The 19,011-nt window shown below is 37.3% G+C and overlaps 1 protein-coding gene across 3 annotated transcripts in view; it reads right to left on the bottom strand.

Moving 5' to 3' along the window:
- Nucleotides 1-19,011, bottom strand: part of LOC106090012 (PTB domain-containing adapter protein ced-6) — a 37,471-nt gene that overhangs the window by 14,467 nt on the left and 3,993 nt on the right. Inside the window, exons 1-2 of one of the 3 annotated variants that reach the window (XM_013256047.2) lie at nucleotides 15,917-16,164; nucleotides 15,337-15,761 (exon numbers count right to left, since the gene is read on the bottom strand). The exons of 1 other annotated variant lie outside the window; for it this stretch is intronic. The gene's annotated coding sequence lies outside the window, so the exon portion shown is untranslated. Of the gene's footprint in view, nucleotides 1-15,336; nucleotides 15,762-15,916; nucleotides 16,165-19,011 lie in introns of those variants that run through there. One more of the 3 variants, XM_013256046.2, reaches the window with a different exon arrangement.

The raw sequence follows: 19,011 nt of genomic DNA on the forward strand, positions 1-19,011 counted from the left end.
GCAAAATTTGCATATCAAGATATACGTCATGTTTGATTTATGTTGTAGAGTGATTTCACCAAAGAGACGATAGGAAATGTCTAGATTTTCTATGAATAACGTCGATCTAGTACTTTGTAATGTTTAAAACGTTATTTGCGGTGTGGCAAATGGAGTGGCCAACTCTTCGGTAGTGGGTATAAAAACATATACCGAATTTTTGGCTTGTAGAACATTTGGTAGGTTTTGGTCGGGTTTGATAGGATTTTTCTTAATTTTTGGTACGAAATAATTTTCTTGAGTGGCAACACTAATCACAAGAGTTATTAGCTGTGCTCGGGAACTCAAAAATTTGTGCAGATTTGCACAAATTTTCACTGGAAGTCGTTTGTGTACATTATTTGCCAGCAGAAGAGCACTCTCTCTCGAGAGAGCAAATTTTGACAGATATAAAATAGAGAACCTGCAAATTTCTACTGGAACTTTTTTTGCCAGCAGAAATTTGCAATTTGAACATACGTTTTGTAAAGGTCAGCTGTTTTATGAAAAGCAGCTGTTACATGAAAATACAAAAGCAGACGACAAAATGGACCAAAAGGGCAGAGGTAAGTAAAATTATAAATATTGTTTATTGGTAATTATTAAATTTGTTTCATTTTAGTGTTAGTGTTCAGGTACATTAAACTCGACAAATGAAGTTGTAATTTTGCCTCAAGTCGGTAAGTGCAAAATTTTCGGAATTATTTGGAAAACCTTGAAAAATTAAAACATAGTATTCTTCCAGACACCAATTTTGATGGAATCATCCTCATCGGAGAGCTACGATGAAACCAACACCGTTCCTTTCAATATTTCAAGTAGGGAAGATGCTGCCATGGGATTTAATAGGTCTAGCTGGGCAGTTAAACAAGTGAAGCACAGTGGGATTAGAAAAAAATTTGTGCAATTAGTATGCCAATTGTGAACAGATACAGATATCTTCAATGATAACAAAGTTTACGTCGTTTTTCTTCTACAGCATCAGTGTAGAGATTCTATTTCGAACTAGCGCTTTGCGCAACTTGGCTCTAGGAATGACTTTCGTAGCTTTGTGCACGATTGTTGTAGTTGTTGTGGCAGTGCATCGGGCCAATGAGGTACGTACAACCGGCTGCCACGGGATTGCACGGTAATTTTTGATGGCTGTCCAGCGGCACGGAGATCACGGATATACGAATGGCTCCCCTTCTAGCCTTGTCATTCTCGAGTCAATAATTTGACGTTTATCTAAGGAAAATACCTCACAAGTATCGCCAGCATTTTTTATTTAAAAAAAATGTTTTCCAAGCAAGCAAATACAAAACCAACCATAACAAAAATCAGCTGTTTTTCTGGAAATTTTCACTGGAAATCGTTCGCATACTTTTGCATGCAATTTTTTTAAAAGAGTAAAAGAGCTCTAACTCTCCTGCAAATTTTACAGGCAAATTTTTACTGGGAAAGTACGCGAACAGACCTATTAATCAACCTATCAGCCATATTTTCGCTAGAGGTTAAGGCAAGAAGTATTGCCACATGTTTTTATATTGTGTTTTGTTTTGAAAGACCAATAAATTAAAAGATGAATTGGGGGTTAACATGACAGGTATAATTGACAGTTACAGCTACCTATCCTAAGGCTACCTATAGAGCAGCGTTCAGTAGTCACTCAGCCCACATAGTAGTTATTAGCATTAAAACAAATTTCCATTAAGATTTTTATCCAAATGGACATAGCGCAAATGTTTAAACAGCATAAATTAAATTTTAAATTTAATTGACGTAATAATATGCACATGTTGGCAAACATTCATATACGTATCTATATATATATGGTTATTTTATATTAAAAAAAAATCCATAAAAATAAATATTTGGCTTAATGTAGGAACAAAAAACAAATACCCCAAACAATCAAGTTATAATACAAAAAAAAACGCACACACACACACACACACTTGTGTAAGCAAATGTTACCCCCCAAACTACTTAACAAAGAAGTGAACAAAGTGCCGTAACAAATAAACCGCAAACAAATTTGACCAGCAAAAAAAGCTAAAACAAATCGAATAAAAAAAAAATTACATATACTTGGTAGGTACCTATTAAGTTAATATTTTTATTGCAAAATAAAGCGAAAGTAAGTGAAATAAGCAAATACGATCAAGGCAAAGGCAATATACAGAAAACAAGCATGCCAAGAAAAGGTAAGAGACCGCCGACTAAAACCAAAACAAATGTCGGTAAAAAAAGAAACCAACAACGATAACCGATAACAAAACCAAGCCATACAAACAAAGCTTAAAAAGCTGTCATGTAAAAACGTATTCTCTCACACTCTACAAACCCCCTTCTACTGGCCATGCTCCCTTTGGCGTTTCAACACCTGATAATGAGTGCAAATATGGAGCTCCATGTGTAAGTTGGACTTAATCGGTGTAGTGTGTGTGTGTGTGTGTGTGTGAAAATCTAGGTATGTGAGTAATGAATGAGCACACATGACGAAACACCCTGTAAATGGTGATGTGAAATAAAAACCATCCATCGTTGGTGGTGTTCCATTGCGGTCCTGAGACTGCCGACTAGCTTTAACCACAAAACGCATGCCTCGACCGATCAGCCAACTGCCTGCCAACCGCCGTCTTCAGCTTATCTAGCTCCATCAGCAAGGTAATCTAAGTCTCTGCTCAATGTGGTCTCCCCACCACTACCTATTATTACACATGTACGGAAGTTATTGTTGGCCGAACAACCGACCGTCTGTTTATCTATCAGAGGCTGTCTGAGTGATGTCTATGTGCATATCTATTTTAGTTTAATTTGACTATGACAACAAAAACGAAAAAAAAACACGCGTAGTTGAGCAATTATTTTTGCTTTAAATTATATTCAAAAAGAAGGAGGCAGTTTGAGGCAGCTGAAATACTCCCCTCTGTTTGACAAAGAAAACAAAATAGTTGGCAACACAAAAAGTTTAATATTCCGAAATAAAAACAAAGAGTGAATTTTACGCGATGATCAATAGTAAGAAAAAAATGTCAAATCTATGGTCTTTATTCTTAAAACAAGTAAGAGCCTGATAAGTTCGGCCAGATTGAAGATTATGGGGGAAGCCGTTGTACGAAATCAGATAAGAATTACGCCCTCTAGAGGCTTAAGAAGATCCCAGATCGGTTTGTATGGCAGCTATATCAGGTTATGGATCGATTCAAACCACACTTAGCATAGTTATCGAAAGTCATATATAAAAAATTTCAGCCAAATCGGATAAGAATTACGCCCTCTAGAGACCTAAGAAGTCAAGATCCCAGATAGGTTTATATGGCAGCTATATAAGGTTATGTACTGATTTGAACCATATTAAGTACAGTTACTGGAAGTCATAACAAAACACGTCCTTTAAAATTTCAGCCAAATCGGATAAGAATTGTGCCCTCTAGTGGCTCAAGAAGTCAAGATTCATAAACGGTTTATATGGCAGATGTATCAGGTTATAAACCGATTTCAACCATACCTAGCACAGTGTTTGGAAGTCATATCGAAACACGTCGTGCAAAATTTTAGCCAAATCGGATAGGGATTAGGTCCTCTAAAGGCTCAAGAAGTCAAGATCCCAGATCGGTTTGTATGGCAGCTATATCTGGTTATGTACCGATTTGAACCATACTTAGCACAGTTGTTGAAAGTCATAACAAAACATCTCATGCAAAATTTCAGCCAAATTGGATAAGAATTGTTCCCTCTAGAATCTCTGGAAGTCAAGACCCAAGGTCGGTTTATATGGCAGCTATATCAAAACATGGACCGTTTGGCCCATTTACAATCCCAATCGACCTACACCAATAAGAAGTATTTGTGCAAAATTTCAAGCGGCTACACCTTCGAAAGATGGCGTTCTTTCATCAGACGGACATACAGACGAACATAGATAGACTAAAATGTTATGACGATCAATAATATATATACTCTGTGGGGTCTCTACTGCTCGAGAGAAAAAGCGAAAGGGTGAGTATTAAAGCGTATGGACCAGTGATAGGCAAAAATACTCAAAATATTGCATATTACTGCAATAATAATCCCAAGCAAACTTATGGGCTTGAACATGATTGCAGTTGTTTGCTCGCCACTGCTATAGACATGGCCCGATCTCTTTTTCTTCGTATATGTAGAATGGTTAGCTGCATTTTCATGGACACGGAAGTATTCATGTCCAGATTTTGCCTGCGTCTTATAGAAGTGAGTATTTGAGCGTATGGACCAGTGATAGGCAAAAATACTCAAACTATTGCACAATACTGTATAGGTACATAAGAAAATTATCCCAAGCAAGCCAATGGCCTTGCAAATGATTACAATTGTATGCTCGCCACTGGTATAGACATGCCTGATCTCTCATACTTCTTATGGTGAGCTTCATTTTCCTGCACACAGAAGTATTCGTATCCAGATATTGCCTGCGTTTTATAGATGTATACTTGGTCTTCTTTCTACCGATCCCTAGCCGTGTATCGGGGATGAGCTTAAAGGTCCATTTGCCTTGCGTGTCATTATTCCATCTGGACTGCCAAATGCTCAGCGTGCCTTGGTGAATATCTTCCAATATGGATTCCTGTTGGGAATTCAGTTTGTCGTCATATATTTTCACACGCTTTAGGGCCTGTAAGTCTATTGGCATCATACCGGCAATGACAAGAATTGCAGATTCAGATACTGTTCGGTAAGATGATGTAACTTTAGAGCGATCGTCCTCTGTAACAGAAGCTGTGCCTTAGCCCTGCATTGGGCCTGAAGGGATTTACCCTAAATCTCAATCATCATACGCTTTGAGCATGGATATTTACAAGAGCAGACGAGGTTGTACTTGGGTCTATTTGAGAGAAATATTCTTTTTAAAATTTAAGAAGCCATCTTCACTGATGGAGACTATCGGTATCGTATGAACTGTATGATGACGCACAGTGGTCCAAACGGGGAAAAAATTGGAAATAAGTGCACAACTTCTTATCGCAGTGGAGGACATAGACTTTATTGTTGGTCTATATTTATTAGTTTTAATACAGGGTGTCAAGTTGATCACTTTCCACTTCTCCAACCTTCAAGAGGCTATAAATTTCGAAGTACAGAACCGATTTGCATGGTTTATGACTCTCAAGAAGAAAGGTGGAACATGACATCGAGTACTGTTAATGAAATATAAAAAGTTCAATTTTAAAATATCAAAATTTCGCCTTTGAGCTTTTAGTTTCTTCTTAGCTCCGTCAACTTTTTTTTTACATACAACAAATTTCACACCAATTGTGCTATGTAGGAAAGATAGTGTTTTTTTAAAAAAATATTCCTGTAATTAAAATAAAAATATATCTTGTGCCTAAAAAAAATCAAAGATATTTTGTCAAAATTTCTAAGCCAGTCTCAAAATTTCTAAGCCAGTCTCAAAATTTCTAAGCCAGTCTCATAAAACCTTTAAAGGCACAAGGTTTTAATACCAGTTTTGAAAAAAAAACGAAAAGCAAATATTGGTTAATAGAGGCAACTTTGGATTAGGAAGACAATTTAGAACCAAAGCCACTTTTTTGGGTATATGAGACTATATTTTTTCGAAACACATTCCGAGCTAGTGATGAAATATTCTAAAACTTTGAAAGTCAACCTCGTAAAATTCATTTTTATTATATGTCTACACATTTTCCTATAATTTAATTTAATAAAGCTCACACAAATTAATATTCACAAAGCGTACCATCCACGAGAGGCAACGACGCACTACTCGCTTTATTATAAAGCCAGCCCCAATATGTGAAGCAGACAAAACATTTTTGAATGCACTTTTTTTGGTTTGTTTATTCTGTGGACATATCTTCCTACATTTAATAATAATTTACTTTAAAATAACTGCTATGAGAAATAATTAACACAGGATGTTAGGTAGGCAGTAAGTCTAAACAATATTTAATCGTCATGCACGATTTAAACTCTCATACTTAGACTCTAGATAACTTAGTAATCGTTGATGTTGTCAACGTGGACATGATTATAGCGGAAGGGATGCCAAAATGGTGATGATGGCTTTGATACCTAAGCCTATCGTGCTATAATTTCAAACAATGAAAATGTAATCTTGTCAACAAATAACCAAACTACAATGCACGCACATTGTATATATGGAAGAAAATAACAAAAAAATATGGTTTCATTTTATTAACTTGTTTAACACTTGTACACACGAGAAAAAAATTTAAAACGATAGGTCTGATATTCTGCAAACAAAATAGCGAAAAAATTTTATTTATATCCTGGCAAGGAAATCAGCAAAAAAAAATGCTCAGCTATCCCCTCCTAATGCTGGCGACATTTGTGATGTACCTTGCCATAAAAAAACTTCTCCCTAAAGAGATGTCGCTCTGCTGCACGCCGTTCGGACTCGGCTTTAAAAAGGAGGCCCCTGATCATTTAGCTCAAAACTTGAGTCGGACAGCACTCAGTGATATGTGAGAAGATTGACTCTGCTCCTTGAGGGAATGTTCATGGGCAAAAAAAATTGCAATTTTGCCGAGACTGAAAGGGGTACCTCTAAGCGACACCTAAAGGTAATAATTTTTGAGATTAAACAAGGAAAAGCGTATTAAGTTCGGCCGGATCGAATCTAATATATAATCGGGAAATCGGGAACTATATCAGGTTTTGGACCGATTCAGGCCATACCCAGCACAGCTGTTGAATGTCAAAAAAATGTCTTAGTACGAAATTTTAGTCAAATCGGATAAGCGCTCTCTAGAACTCTAATCTTGAGATCGATTTACATGAGAGCTATATTAAAATATGGACCAATGTGGCTCCTTTCCTTGGGAAAGGGTTGTTCTGTGCTCTTTCCCTTGGGAAAGGGTTGCTTTATGATCTTTCCCTTGGGAAAAAGTTGATTTAGTACTCTTTCCCTTGGGAAAGGGTAGTTTAAGTACTCTTTTCCTTGGGAAAGGGTTGGTTTAGTACTCTTTACCTTGGGAAGGGGTAGTTTTAGTACTCTTTCCCTCGGGAAAGGATAGTTTTAGTACCCTTTTTTGGGAAAGGGTAGTTTTAGTAACCTTTTCCTTGGGAAAGGTTAGTTTTAGTACGCTTTCCCTGGCGAAAAGGTAGTTTTAGTACCCTTTTCTTTGGAAAAGTGTAGTTTTAGTACATTTCCCCTTGCGAAAAGGTATTGTTAGTACCCTGTCCCTTGGAAAAGGGTAGTTTTAGTACCCGTTTTCTTGGGAAAGGGTAGTTTGAGTACTCTTTTTTTTGGGAAAATGTAGTTTTAGTACTCTTTGCCTTGGGAAAGGATATTTTTAGTACTCTTTCCCTAGGGAGAGAGTAGTTTTAGCTTTCTCTTGGGAAAGAGTAATTTTAGTACTCTTTCCCTTGGGAAAGGGTAGTTTTAGAACCCTTTTCTTTGGGAAAGGGTAGTTTTAGTACTCTTTTCTTTGGGAAAGGGTAGTTTTAGTACCCTTTCCCTTGCAAAAAGGTAGTTTTAGTACCCTGTCCCTTGGAAATGGGTAGTTTTAGTACCGGTTTTCTTGGAAAAGGGTAGTTTAAGTGCAATTTTCTTTGGGAAAATTTAGTTATAGTACTCTTTCCTTTGGGAAATGTTGGTTTAGTACCTTTCCCTTGGGAAAAGATAGTTTTAGTATCCTTTTCCTTGGGAAAGGATATTTTTAGTACTCTTTCCCTTGGGAAAGAGTTGTTTTAGTACTCTTTTCCTGGGGAAAGAGTTGTTTTTGAACTCTTTCCCTTGGGAAAGGATAGTTTTAGTACTCTTTCCCTAGGGAAAGAGTAGTTTCAGTACTGTTTCCCTTGGGAAAGGGTTGGTTAAGTACTGTTTCCCTTGGGAAAGGGTTGGTTTAGTACTCTTTCCCTATGGAAGTAGTTGGTTTGTACTCTTTCCCTTGGGAAAGGGTAGTTTTAGTATTCTTTTGCTTGGAAAAGGGTAGTTTTATTATTCTTTTGCTTGGAAAAGGGGAGTTTTAGTACTCTTTCCCTTGGGAAAGGGCTGGTTTAGTACTCTTTTCCTTAGGAAAGAGCAGTTTTAGAATTCTTTTCCTTGGGAAAGGGTTGGTTTAGTACTCTTTCCCTTGGGAAAGGATAGTTTTAGTACTATTTCCCTTGGGAAAGGGAAGTTTTAATACTCTTTCTCTTGGGAAAGGGTAGGTTTAGTACCCTCTTCTTTGGGAAAGGTTAGTTTTAGTACTCTTACCCTTGGGAAAGAGCAGTTTTAGCAAATCTTTCCATTGGGAAAGGGTAGTTTTAGTACCCGTTTTTCTTGGGAAAGGGTAGTTTTAGTACCCTTTTCTTTGGGAAAGTGTAGTTTTAGTACTCTTTCTTATGGAAAAGGGTGGTTTAGTACCTTTCCTTCGGGAAAGGATAGTTTTGGTATCCTTTTCCTTGGGAAAGGGTAGTTTCATTACCTTTATTCTCGTGTTTGTACACTTTCTCTTGGGAAAGGGTCAAGGGAAAGTTTATGTACTCTTTCAATTGGGAAAGGGTTGGTTCATTTCTCTTTCATTTGGGAAATGGTAGTTTCAGTACTATTTTCCTTGGGAAAGGGTTGGTTTCACTGGTTCACTTTCACTTTCTCTTGGGGAATGGTCGGTTATACTTTTTCCCTTGGGAAAGGGTAGTTTTAGTATTTTGTCCTTTGGGTAAAAGTAGGTTTAGTACTTTTGACCTTGTAAAAGGGTAGATTTAGTACTTTTTACCTTGGGAAAGGGTAGTTTTAGTACTCTTTCCCTTGGGAAAGGGTTGGTTTAGTACTCTTTCCCTTGGGAAAAGGTAGTTTAAGTACTCTTTCCCTTCGGAAAGGGTAGTTTTAGTACTCTTTCCCTTGGGAAAGGGTAGTTTTAGTACTCTTTCCCTTGGGAAAAAGTAGTTTTAGTACTTTTTCCCTTGGGAATGGGTAGTTTTAGTACCCTTTTCCTTGGGAAAGTGTAGTTGTAGTACTCTTACCTATGGGAAAGGGTTGGTTTAGTTCTCTTTCCCTAGGGAAGTGGTTGGTTTATACTCTTTCCCTTGGGAAAGGAAAGTTTTAGTATTTTGTCCTTTGGTAAAAAGTAGGTTTATTACTTGTAACCTTGGGAAAGGGTAGATTTAGTACTTTTTCCCTTGGGAAGGGGTAGTTTTAGTTCTCTTTTTTAGAGCTCTTTTGATAAAGAATCTCTTGCAGGTTTATAGGGCATGAGTTGCTGAGAAACACATCTCGAAACTATGAGTTCGATCTATTGGGGAGGAAGTGCATAGAGAAATTTCGTTGCTTCATGCATGCATATAATATTTTTCGATCGATCAAAGTATTTAAGAATTTACATACTTCAAGATTATTTTATGCAATTTAAATCATGCCAATTTAAATAACCCTCATCCATCATCAGTCTTGTAGTAGTTTATAACCATCTAAGACGCTTCCATTCACCCCAAAACGATCATTTGTGCACCATTGAAAAACGCTTAACTCAAGTTCACTTCAAAGTCACTCTGTTCCACTACTGATTCACTTCCTTCCTTCGTTGGTTGGTTTGTTCATTCACCCATAACGGAAGTTTTCCTAAGATATGGCAAATATAGTCAGTCCGTCTGTGAGTCGGTCGACGGTCTTTTATTTATCAGCTTGCGCCACCTTCATCCACCACCGCTCTTTGTTACTTCAACTTTCACACAGCATGCGAGGGTTGAGTCATAAGCACTTTTGTGTTTTTATTCAAATTTATTAAAAACAAAACACCATTCTTTGTTTTATGTTGTTTGTCAACAACAACAAAAAAATGGGGAATTAAAGAAATTCTAAGAAATTTTCTTTATCAGTTTTTCTCTGAAACAATGAATTCTTTATGGGTTAGCAGGCTGGGTCAACAGAGTATATTCTCTAATTTTGCCCCCAGCTCATAATCATCAAACTATTGGTGACACTTTCTTTCCTTTACTTCCTCACAAGCTGATCAACAAAGCCAAAACATCTCAAATCAAATTTAATATGCAAAATTATGAAACTTGATCATTAATTTTTGCCATAATTTTTGCTTATAAGCTACCAATACAGATTCACTTTTCTCTGAGAAAAAGGTTTTAAGCAACTTGGAATATTTTGTCAAGGTTGTAGGCGGCATTTTAAGCTATTGCATGTTTTTTGGTAAAGATGACCCCAAACCAAATGGCAAATTTGACCCAGCCAGCATTTTTGGATGAAAACTGATGGCAATTATATGACTTTAAAAGCAGTGGAGAACACGAGGGATAATGCCCAAAAGACTGATTATATCTGCAAAAGATTTGTTTTAAATTTTAATTTAATAAAAAGAAACCTTATGTGGGTGGTCCACAAAATATGGTATCATCTTATAGAAACCCAATGTTAAGATAACGATTGGTGCTGATGGTCAAGCGGCCCCAAAAAAGGCACAATGTGGACTTTGGGATCTTTGAGGGTGTGTGAAATGACAAGCAAGGTTTTTCCTTGGGCAGTAACTTGGGTCCCGACGACATGTTTCGAAATGGGCTAATAAAAGTATGACTAACGGGATATATAGAAAGGGGTCTTAGAGTGTTCGAGTGGAATGATGCTCACGAAAATATGGAGATGAAGTTTTCTTAACATAAATAATATTAAACCAAACACAACTTGGGGTCAGTAAACCATAGGGAACTCCCCTCCTGCAAAACGGGCATGGGATCCCATAGGCACATAATAAGATTTAAACGACCGGTTTTCATGCAAATGAAAGCTTCCGTATTTAAACCGATTGGGATAATATGTGACTCAAATAAATGAAATTGGGGCGTAGGGTACGAATATAGAGAGCCGTTCAACCTCCAAAATCTCTGAGCAACCTCTGTGAAAGTAAAATATATCAAGTTAATGATACTTGGTGGAAAGAGTACAAGTCAAATGCCAACATTTGGAAACAAATGTTAGGGGCGCCGCCTTCATCCCGAAAATACACCCAGGAAACATGTGGACTAATCGGGACGACAAATAAAAGGTAATTTAAGGAGGAATATGAAGTAAGGGGGTGCCCTTAAGCAGAGTTTCAGCTTAATCGAAAAACAATTACGGCTTCCAGGGGCTAAAGATCTCAAATCGGGAGATCGGCTTATATGGGACCTACATCAGGTTGGGGACCACCGTAGCCCAGAGGTTAGCATGTCCGCCTATGACGCTGAACGCCTGGGTTCGAATCCTGGCGAGACCATCAGAAAAAATTTCAGCGGTGGTTTTCCCCTCCTAATGCTGGCAACATTTGTGATGTACTACGGCATGTAAAACTTCTCTCCATAGAGGTGTCACACTGGGAACGCCGTTCGGACTCGGCTATAAAAAGGAGGCCTCCATTAAAACTTGAATCGGACTGCACTTATTGATATGTGACAAGTTTGCCCCTGTTCCTTAGTGGGCAAAATTTGCAAATTTGTATTTTTACATCAGTTTATAGGGTTATTTGGACCGTACTCAGCATGGTTGTTCAAAGTCGCAACAGAACTCTATGTGCAGAATTTCAGCCAATTCGGGTAACAATTACGGCTTCCAGGGGATCAAGATCTCAAATCGGAAGATCGGCTTATATGGGACCTACATCGGGTTATAGGCTGATTTGGGCCGTACTCGGCACGGTTGTTCAAAGTTGCAACAGAACACTATGTGCAGAATTTCAGTCAAATCGCTTGTAAACCGATTCGGACCGTACTTGCCAATAAAGGCTTCCAGGGACTCTAGATCTCAAATCGTGAGATCGGTTTGTATGGAAGCTATATCAGGTTATTGACCGATTTAGGCCGTACTTGGTACGGTTGTTAAAAGTCGCAACAGAACACAATATCCAGAATTTCTACCAAATCGGTCAACAATTACGGCTTCCAGCGGCTCAAGATTTCAAATCGGGAGATCGGTTTATATGGGACCTATATCTGGTTATAGGCCGCTTTGGACGGTTGTTTAAAGACGCAACAGAACACTACATGCAGAATTTCAGCTAAATCTTATAACAATTGCAGCCCAAGATCTCAAATCGAGAGATTGGGTTATGTGGGAGCTTTATCTTAACGGGGACCGATTTGGCCCATTTAGAATCCCAACCGACCTACATTAATCAGTAATATTTATGCAAAATGTTAGGCGCCTGACTTTACTCCTTCGAATCTATCGAGGAATTACAAACGAGGTGTCAAAGTGGAACTCCTTCAGTGCTAGTGTGGGACACTCACCTGGAAGATGTTCTATAATCTCCTCTTTTTCGACGTCCTCACAGCTTCTGCAGAAGTTAGTACTTACAACCTTCAGTCTGTCAGCATGTTTATCGAACAGACAGCGACCTGTCATAACGGACACAATGGCTGATACGTCTATTCTAGCCGCTAGCAAAGCGGAAGAGCTCTTCAAGTCAAGATTGAGCCACATCAACTAAAATCGCAAAGCTGTTATCAACTTTAATCCTGACACGGAACTCCACACAGATGAAACATTCAGATTCGATCTGTGTGGTGTTCATTGCTGTCGCGAGAAGCTTAGCTGCGTCCACAGATAGGTTGCAGATAGTAGGATGCTCCATACGGCGTAGCTGCAACGGCAGTCGCGGACAATCAGCGGTATCGAGTGGAGAGTCTCAGTGAGAGGTCGGGCGGCACCGGCTCTTGCACAAATACTGAGTGCCTATAATGCTCGATATGACAAGGCGAGTTATTGGCGCCTTTAAATAAACAATGGCCACCTTGTTCCCTGCAGGAGCTTGACGACGATCACTACCTCCACATGACACATGTAATGTGGCTACATCCACAACAACCAAGCTACTTTTGCGACATTAGCAAATGTTCTTGGACCCATATTAGTGTTGTTCGCCTGAAGTTCTTTTGGGGGATGGGATGCCCATCAGGTGACAGCAGTCTTTTGGCTGACTGCAGTCCCGTCTCCGATTCTAGACGTGTAGCTTTTGCGAAAGCCTTTGAAGCGAATCTACGAGACCAATTTAGGGAGCCCCTCTGCTTATCGGTGAGAGTTTAGAGATCTTTCGCCCCAAGCCTCGCAACAAAGAGCGATGCGCCTTCAAAGAACGTCTTGATTTGGGTAAATTATAGGCATGTGAATACAAAGGCTAAACTCCGAAAAGTCCATGCCAGTTCGAAAATGCTGTATCTCCTTCACATTTTCGAATTTCGAATATTGCAAAGCATTCTTGGATATGAAATCCGAAAAGGAATCATTGGGTCGAGGCTTTTCTTCCAATTTTCACTTTTGATTTTTTTTTGTTTTTTTTTAGCAAGCCTATACAAATTTTCAATATTGGAAGCCACAACATTTTTTGAGAAAAGCATTCAGAATTGAAGTTCGGGTCCTAAAACTACGATCAGAGCAATCCTCAGTGCGTTACCTCAAAAAACAAGCTCACAATCGAAAAATTGGTGGCTAAACTCCGAAAAGTCCATGTCAGTTCGAAAATGTGACGGAGATACAGCATTTTCGAACTGACATTTTAGAACATTTTAGACAATTTAGAATATTGGAAAGCATCCTTGGATATGAAATCCGAAAAGGAATCATTGGGTCGAGGCTTTTCTTCCAATTTTCACTTTTGATTTTTTTCGTGTATTTCGAGCAAGGGGTTAGCCTATAAAAATGTTCAATATTGGAAGCCCCAAAATTTTTTTAAAAAAGATTTCAGAATTGAAGTTCGAGGCGTAAAACTATGATTAGATCAATCCTCAGTGTGTTTCCTCAAAAAACAAGCTCACAATCGAAAAATTGGTGGCTTAAATCCGAAAAGTCCACGCCAGTTCGAAAATGCTGTATCTCCGTCACATTTTCGAATATTGGAAAGCATCCTTCGATTTGAAATCCGAAAAGTAATCATTGGATCGAGGCTTCTTCGATCTTTCTTCCAATGTTCACTTTTTGAAAAAAACTTTTAGAATAGAAGTTTAGAGGCTTAAAATACGATTTGAGCAATCCGCAGTGCGTTTCCTCAAAAAACAAGCTCACAATCGCAAAATTAGTGGCTTAACTCCGAAAAGTCTGAGCCAGTTCGAAAATGCTGTATCTTTGTCACACTTTCGAATTTCGAAAATCGGAAAGCATCCCTGGATATGAAATCCGAAAAGCCATTTCTCGGCTGACACAGCCGTTCCACCACTCGACTTTTCAGTAGCATATAAAATGCTACGGCCTGATACTTACACAGCAGCTGTTGGGTTTTGGAGTCCATTCTAAGCCTACTCCCAGGAACTAGGTCTGCCGCTCCATTGGAAACAGATGCAGATCATCAACCGCCTTGTGGATAATACTATCATAGCTTTCCTTTGGTGACAATAATTTTTTCCCCTAAATAACTTGTTATTACGAGTTACAGAATATTCTTGCGGGGGGAAATAACAAAACGTCCGCTCCACTCAACGGTTTGAACAAGAAGTAAGGAGCGAAAATACATTTCTATGTATTAAATGGCGACCAACCGACATGTAAGCCCTCGTCCAGAACTTTATAAAAATGATAATCAGGCTTTATTCTTGATATGACCAGTCCTTATTTCGTAACTGCTCCTTGGTCCCATATAAACCGATCTTCCAAGTTTATCGTAAAAAACCCGGAAGCTTGATATGGAACCCAAGGTTTGTTGGGCATAAACTTCTAAGAATTTGCCGTAGGTTGCAATTTTTAGCCTCTTTCTACTCTAAAATCTAGAAACGTACATCATTTCTTGCACTATACCAGTGGTGGGTACACCAGCACTGACTAGTATCGCACACACTACCACAGAGTTCCACGGGAACCCATCGCATCCAAGCAAAACTTTCCATAATTTAATTTGTATTTCAAAACTATTTTTTCGAGTGTAAAGTTTATACAGCTGCACAAAGAAAACAAAAAAAAATATATAAGAGGGTGGACGGAATTATTCACTTGATTGGTTTTGCTTGCATGCCATCTCGTCTGCCTTCAGAGCCAAGTAAAGCCATACTTTCACGTCCCAGATGTGGTTTTTTTTTGGATTTATTTCTAATTTAAAAAAAATATTTACGAAAAAACACATCGTAAGAAACTTTAATGCACGACTAGAGATGAGAAACGAAATTCGAGAACTTTTAATTTTTTTTCTAGCTTGCCATCAGCTGCTGCTGCGGCGGCGGCGGCAATGATGATGATGATGCAAACTTTTGAGGTGTGTTGTTTTCTAAAGGTGAAATAACAACAAAACCCAATAGCAAGTGATCCAATACGATCCTTTATTTTTTTATGTAAGTTTAAGACAAAAAAAAAGTGGTTTTGTGGCATTTGGTTATTGTTGTTGTTATTATTATTTTTAATGATGACTGACTATTTGTATGACTTACTTCGGTGTGTTGTGTTTTTTCTCTCAAATTTCTTGGGACGAAACGCAAAAAAACTTCAAAATGCGCGTTTCAAAGTTTCATTGGCCAGATGCTGTTTTGCTGCTTCTGCCGCTATAGTGGTTCGATTTAGATTTCCTTTTTGGTTGTATTGGCCCAAATCATATGATTTTTAATTTTAACACTATTAACTTTTTTTATTTTTTGCTTTTAATTCGAAGTTTTGTTAAATTGGTTATTTGTTTTTTTGTTTCTTAATTTCGTTTAATTTTCGTACACAAAAACTTTATATTTTGTTGTCTAATTGCTGGATATAACTTTTTTGCTTTGTTAGATACCTAGGGAGCTACTTCTCGTTTTTTATTTCTCTTTTTTTTGTTATAATTGTTTCTACACCGCACCAGCGCACACAATGAACAATGGATGAACTAAAACAAAAACAAAAAATAGTATATGGGCATAAACGAAACGAGAATGAATTGCCACAAAGCCAGGTTTAAATGACGGCTCTGACCAAAATAAACTAATCGGCTCTGGTCTCTGGTAATATGAGGAATTATAGCAATACGGAGAGAAATCTCACCAATTGGTAGGTACTGAAATAAGGTTTTTTTATTTTATTGTAGGAGAATATTTTGTTACAGCTCCATGATCAAAACCTTAAAAAAACAACAAACACTTAATTTTACCACAATATAAGACGCAACAACAAACAATAACCGATACTTGTTGTAAATTTTTATATTTCGTCCAACAAGTGTGATGCACAATCAAACAATGAAACGAAACGTTAAAAACCAGAAAAATACCGACGTTGATGACGAACAGCTGCTAACTGGAGACTAAACAAAAGCCGAGCTTTGATATTCACAAGAAATTAAGCACACACACACACGCGACCACACAGCAGTTGGGGCAACCAAACAAGAAACAGCCCCCGCCAGCAGCAACAACAACAATAAGCAGTGACAGTGTTGCCGTATTCATATTTTAGGCATAAAGAATAGGAAACTAAAAAAACAATAAAAAATTTATAAAGTTCGGATGGGCCGAACTTTGGATAACCACCACCACGAATATACATTGAGCCCTTCCCGCGAAAATGATGTAAGCGACGTAATACAAATTTTACAGAAGTTTTTTATAGAATAAATTTTGATATATTCATGATTGACCATTACAATTTGGTACTGGACGTCTACAAAAGCATATTTATAAAAATGAAAAAAAAAACGTTTTTAATATTTGTTGTATAACGGGGTTTTATGTCTTTAGCATCATTTTTTGCAGTCACGTGGGAAGGCTAGTTCTGAACAAAATAGTGGTTACATCATCATATACATCCAGAGAAATTAGTCTGCTGATATCAGCAAACACTATCACTATATTAAATTTAGAATTTTTAGCTTTTGAATGAAGCCAAACAAAATTTTCGAACTTCTGACCAAGAATTGAGGTATGTTTTATAAATTAACAAACAAATTTTGCCAATTTTAGGTGTTCATTTTTAGTTTAAAAGCATATAATAATAGTAGTTAGTCTGTCTGCTGCTATTCAATTCATTCAAAAATTAGAACAATTTAGAAAATTCGAAATATTTTACTTTATATGCTTATAAAATTTAAATATTAGATTGAATATAAAATTTTTTTGAAATATTTGCTGTTTTAGGAAAAAATTACTACTGTCCCATTTTCAGCAGATTTTCTGCTGTCACAGCAAACATTTTTGCTGTTTTCTCTGAAAGTACAGATCGCATTTTTCATCCGATTTTCTTTAACATTGGCGCTGATGATTTTTGAGACCTAGCGACGAAACATACACAAATTGGTTGAAATCGGCTCAGATTCAGATTTAGCTCTCATTTATACGTTCGTCCTATTTAGACTAATATCGCAACAATTTGGTCAATTGTGAACTGATCATCACGAAATTTGGCAACCAACATTTTCTTAGACTCTAGAGATAACTGGCGAATTTGAAAAAAATCAGTTCAGATTTAAAATTTAAAAATTTCATCAAAATCGGCACAGATTCAAATATTGCTGCCATATATATATTTTATCTGATATGGACTTTGTAGGCTGTAGAAATCCACAATTTTTGTCCTATTGCAGAAAATCTTACAAGGTTATATTTGATATTTCAATAGGTATGCAAAATTAAAGCCTGACTAGATTTAGAGATAAATTCTATATTTTAAATGTATTACGTAGACTAGGTGGTGTAGGTTATTATATAGTCGACTCCGCCCGACTTTTGCCTTTGCCTGGTTTATGACTGCTAATGGTCATACAAGTACGGTTCATCTGTATATGAAGAGGAATCTTCTATATGTGAGGCATTCTTCCAAGTTTAAAATTTAGGAAAGTCTGCACAAAAAACTATTTTGGTGTTTTTAAATCTAGTTATTTGTTTCGAAGTTACAGCGGTTTGGAAATTTTACTCCTAAAAAGTTTGAATCCTGACAGGGTGGCAACCCTGCATCACACCTTTTAGTTTTTCTTTTTCTTTTAGTTTTTACATGTACTAAAACATATATAGTTGCCAAAAAAAGTGCATTTTAGCCCGATTAACAACAGGAGATCGTTCAATATGTAGATTTTATGAAAAAACGTCTACCGACTCAATTTCTGAAATCCTATTCCCCTGGAAGGTTTTAAAGAGATACCTATTCATTTTAAAATGTTTAAAGTTCTTTGTATTTCTTTAATGAGTTTTTTTTTCCTTAATGAAATTCTCCGTGTCTGTACTGTTTTAAATGACCTGGTATCCCTGGTTTGAGCTACAAACAAAAAACAGAGAGAGAGAGCGAGAAACATGCAGAGCAGCATGTCGAGAGAGTGAAATCAAAAAGTAATACAATAACAAAAACTTGATTGGCAAGCTGTTTGATGGACGGAATAGTTCGCACTGGTCGAGACTTGGATGACTGGCACCGATCTCGCCACTACAAAAACAATATATATAAAAAATATTACAAATTTTTACGAATACAACAACAACAACACTTACTATACAACGACGACGTCAGCAGCATTGTTACGTTCGAATGAAACATAATAACATCAACAACACAACGACAATAATACAACGGTGCGGCTATGCATGCAAAAATTATTCAGTACTAAAATTAAGCAAACCCCCTAAGAGGTATGTTAAGGAATTTAGGTTAAGGTCTTATCAATGTGAATTATTTGCTCAACTAAGGAAGTCTTTATAAGGATAGAACAATGACTTAAATTCATAGGAAGTTATAGAACATTATTGTTACACCGTATTTCCTTTATGGGAGATACTTGAAGTCAGGATTATCATGACCACAGCTTCTCTGATAAACGTTGTTTATTCTACTGTATATATCATAACTCCCCCTAACATAAGGAAGGAGAATAAGGATACATTTTAAATATTTTTCAACGGTACTAATGCAAATTTGCCCATGAACATGCCATTAAGAAACTGGGGCAAACTTCTCAGAAATCAATGAGTGCTGTCCGATTCAATTTTAAGCTCAATGATAGGGGACCTCCTTTTTATGGCTGAGTCCGAACGGGGTGCCGGAGATCGAAACCTATTTGGGGAGATGTTTTTACATGTCAACGTACCTCACAAATGTCGACAGCATTAGGAGGGGATAATTACCGCTGAAAAATGTTCAACAGTATTACTCCTAAT

This window comes from Stomoxys calcitrans, chromosome 5 (genome assembly GCF_963082655.1).
Source record: "Stomoxys calcitrans chromosome 5, idStoCalc2.1, whole genome shotgun sequence".
NCBI classification, from domain to species: Eukaryota; Metazoa; Arthropoda; class Insecta; order Diptera; family Muscidae; genus Stomoxys; species Stomoxys calcitrans.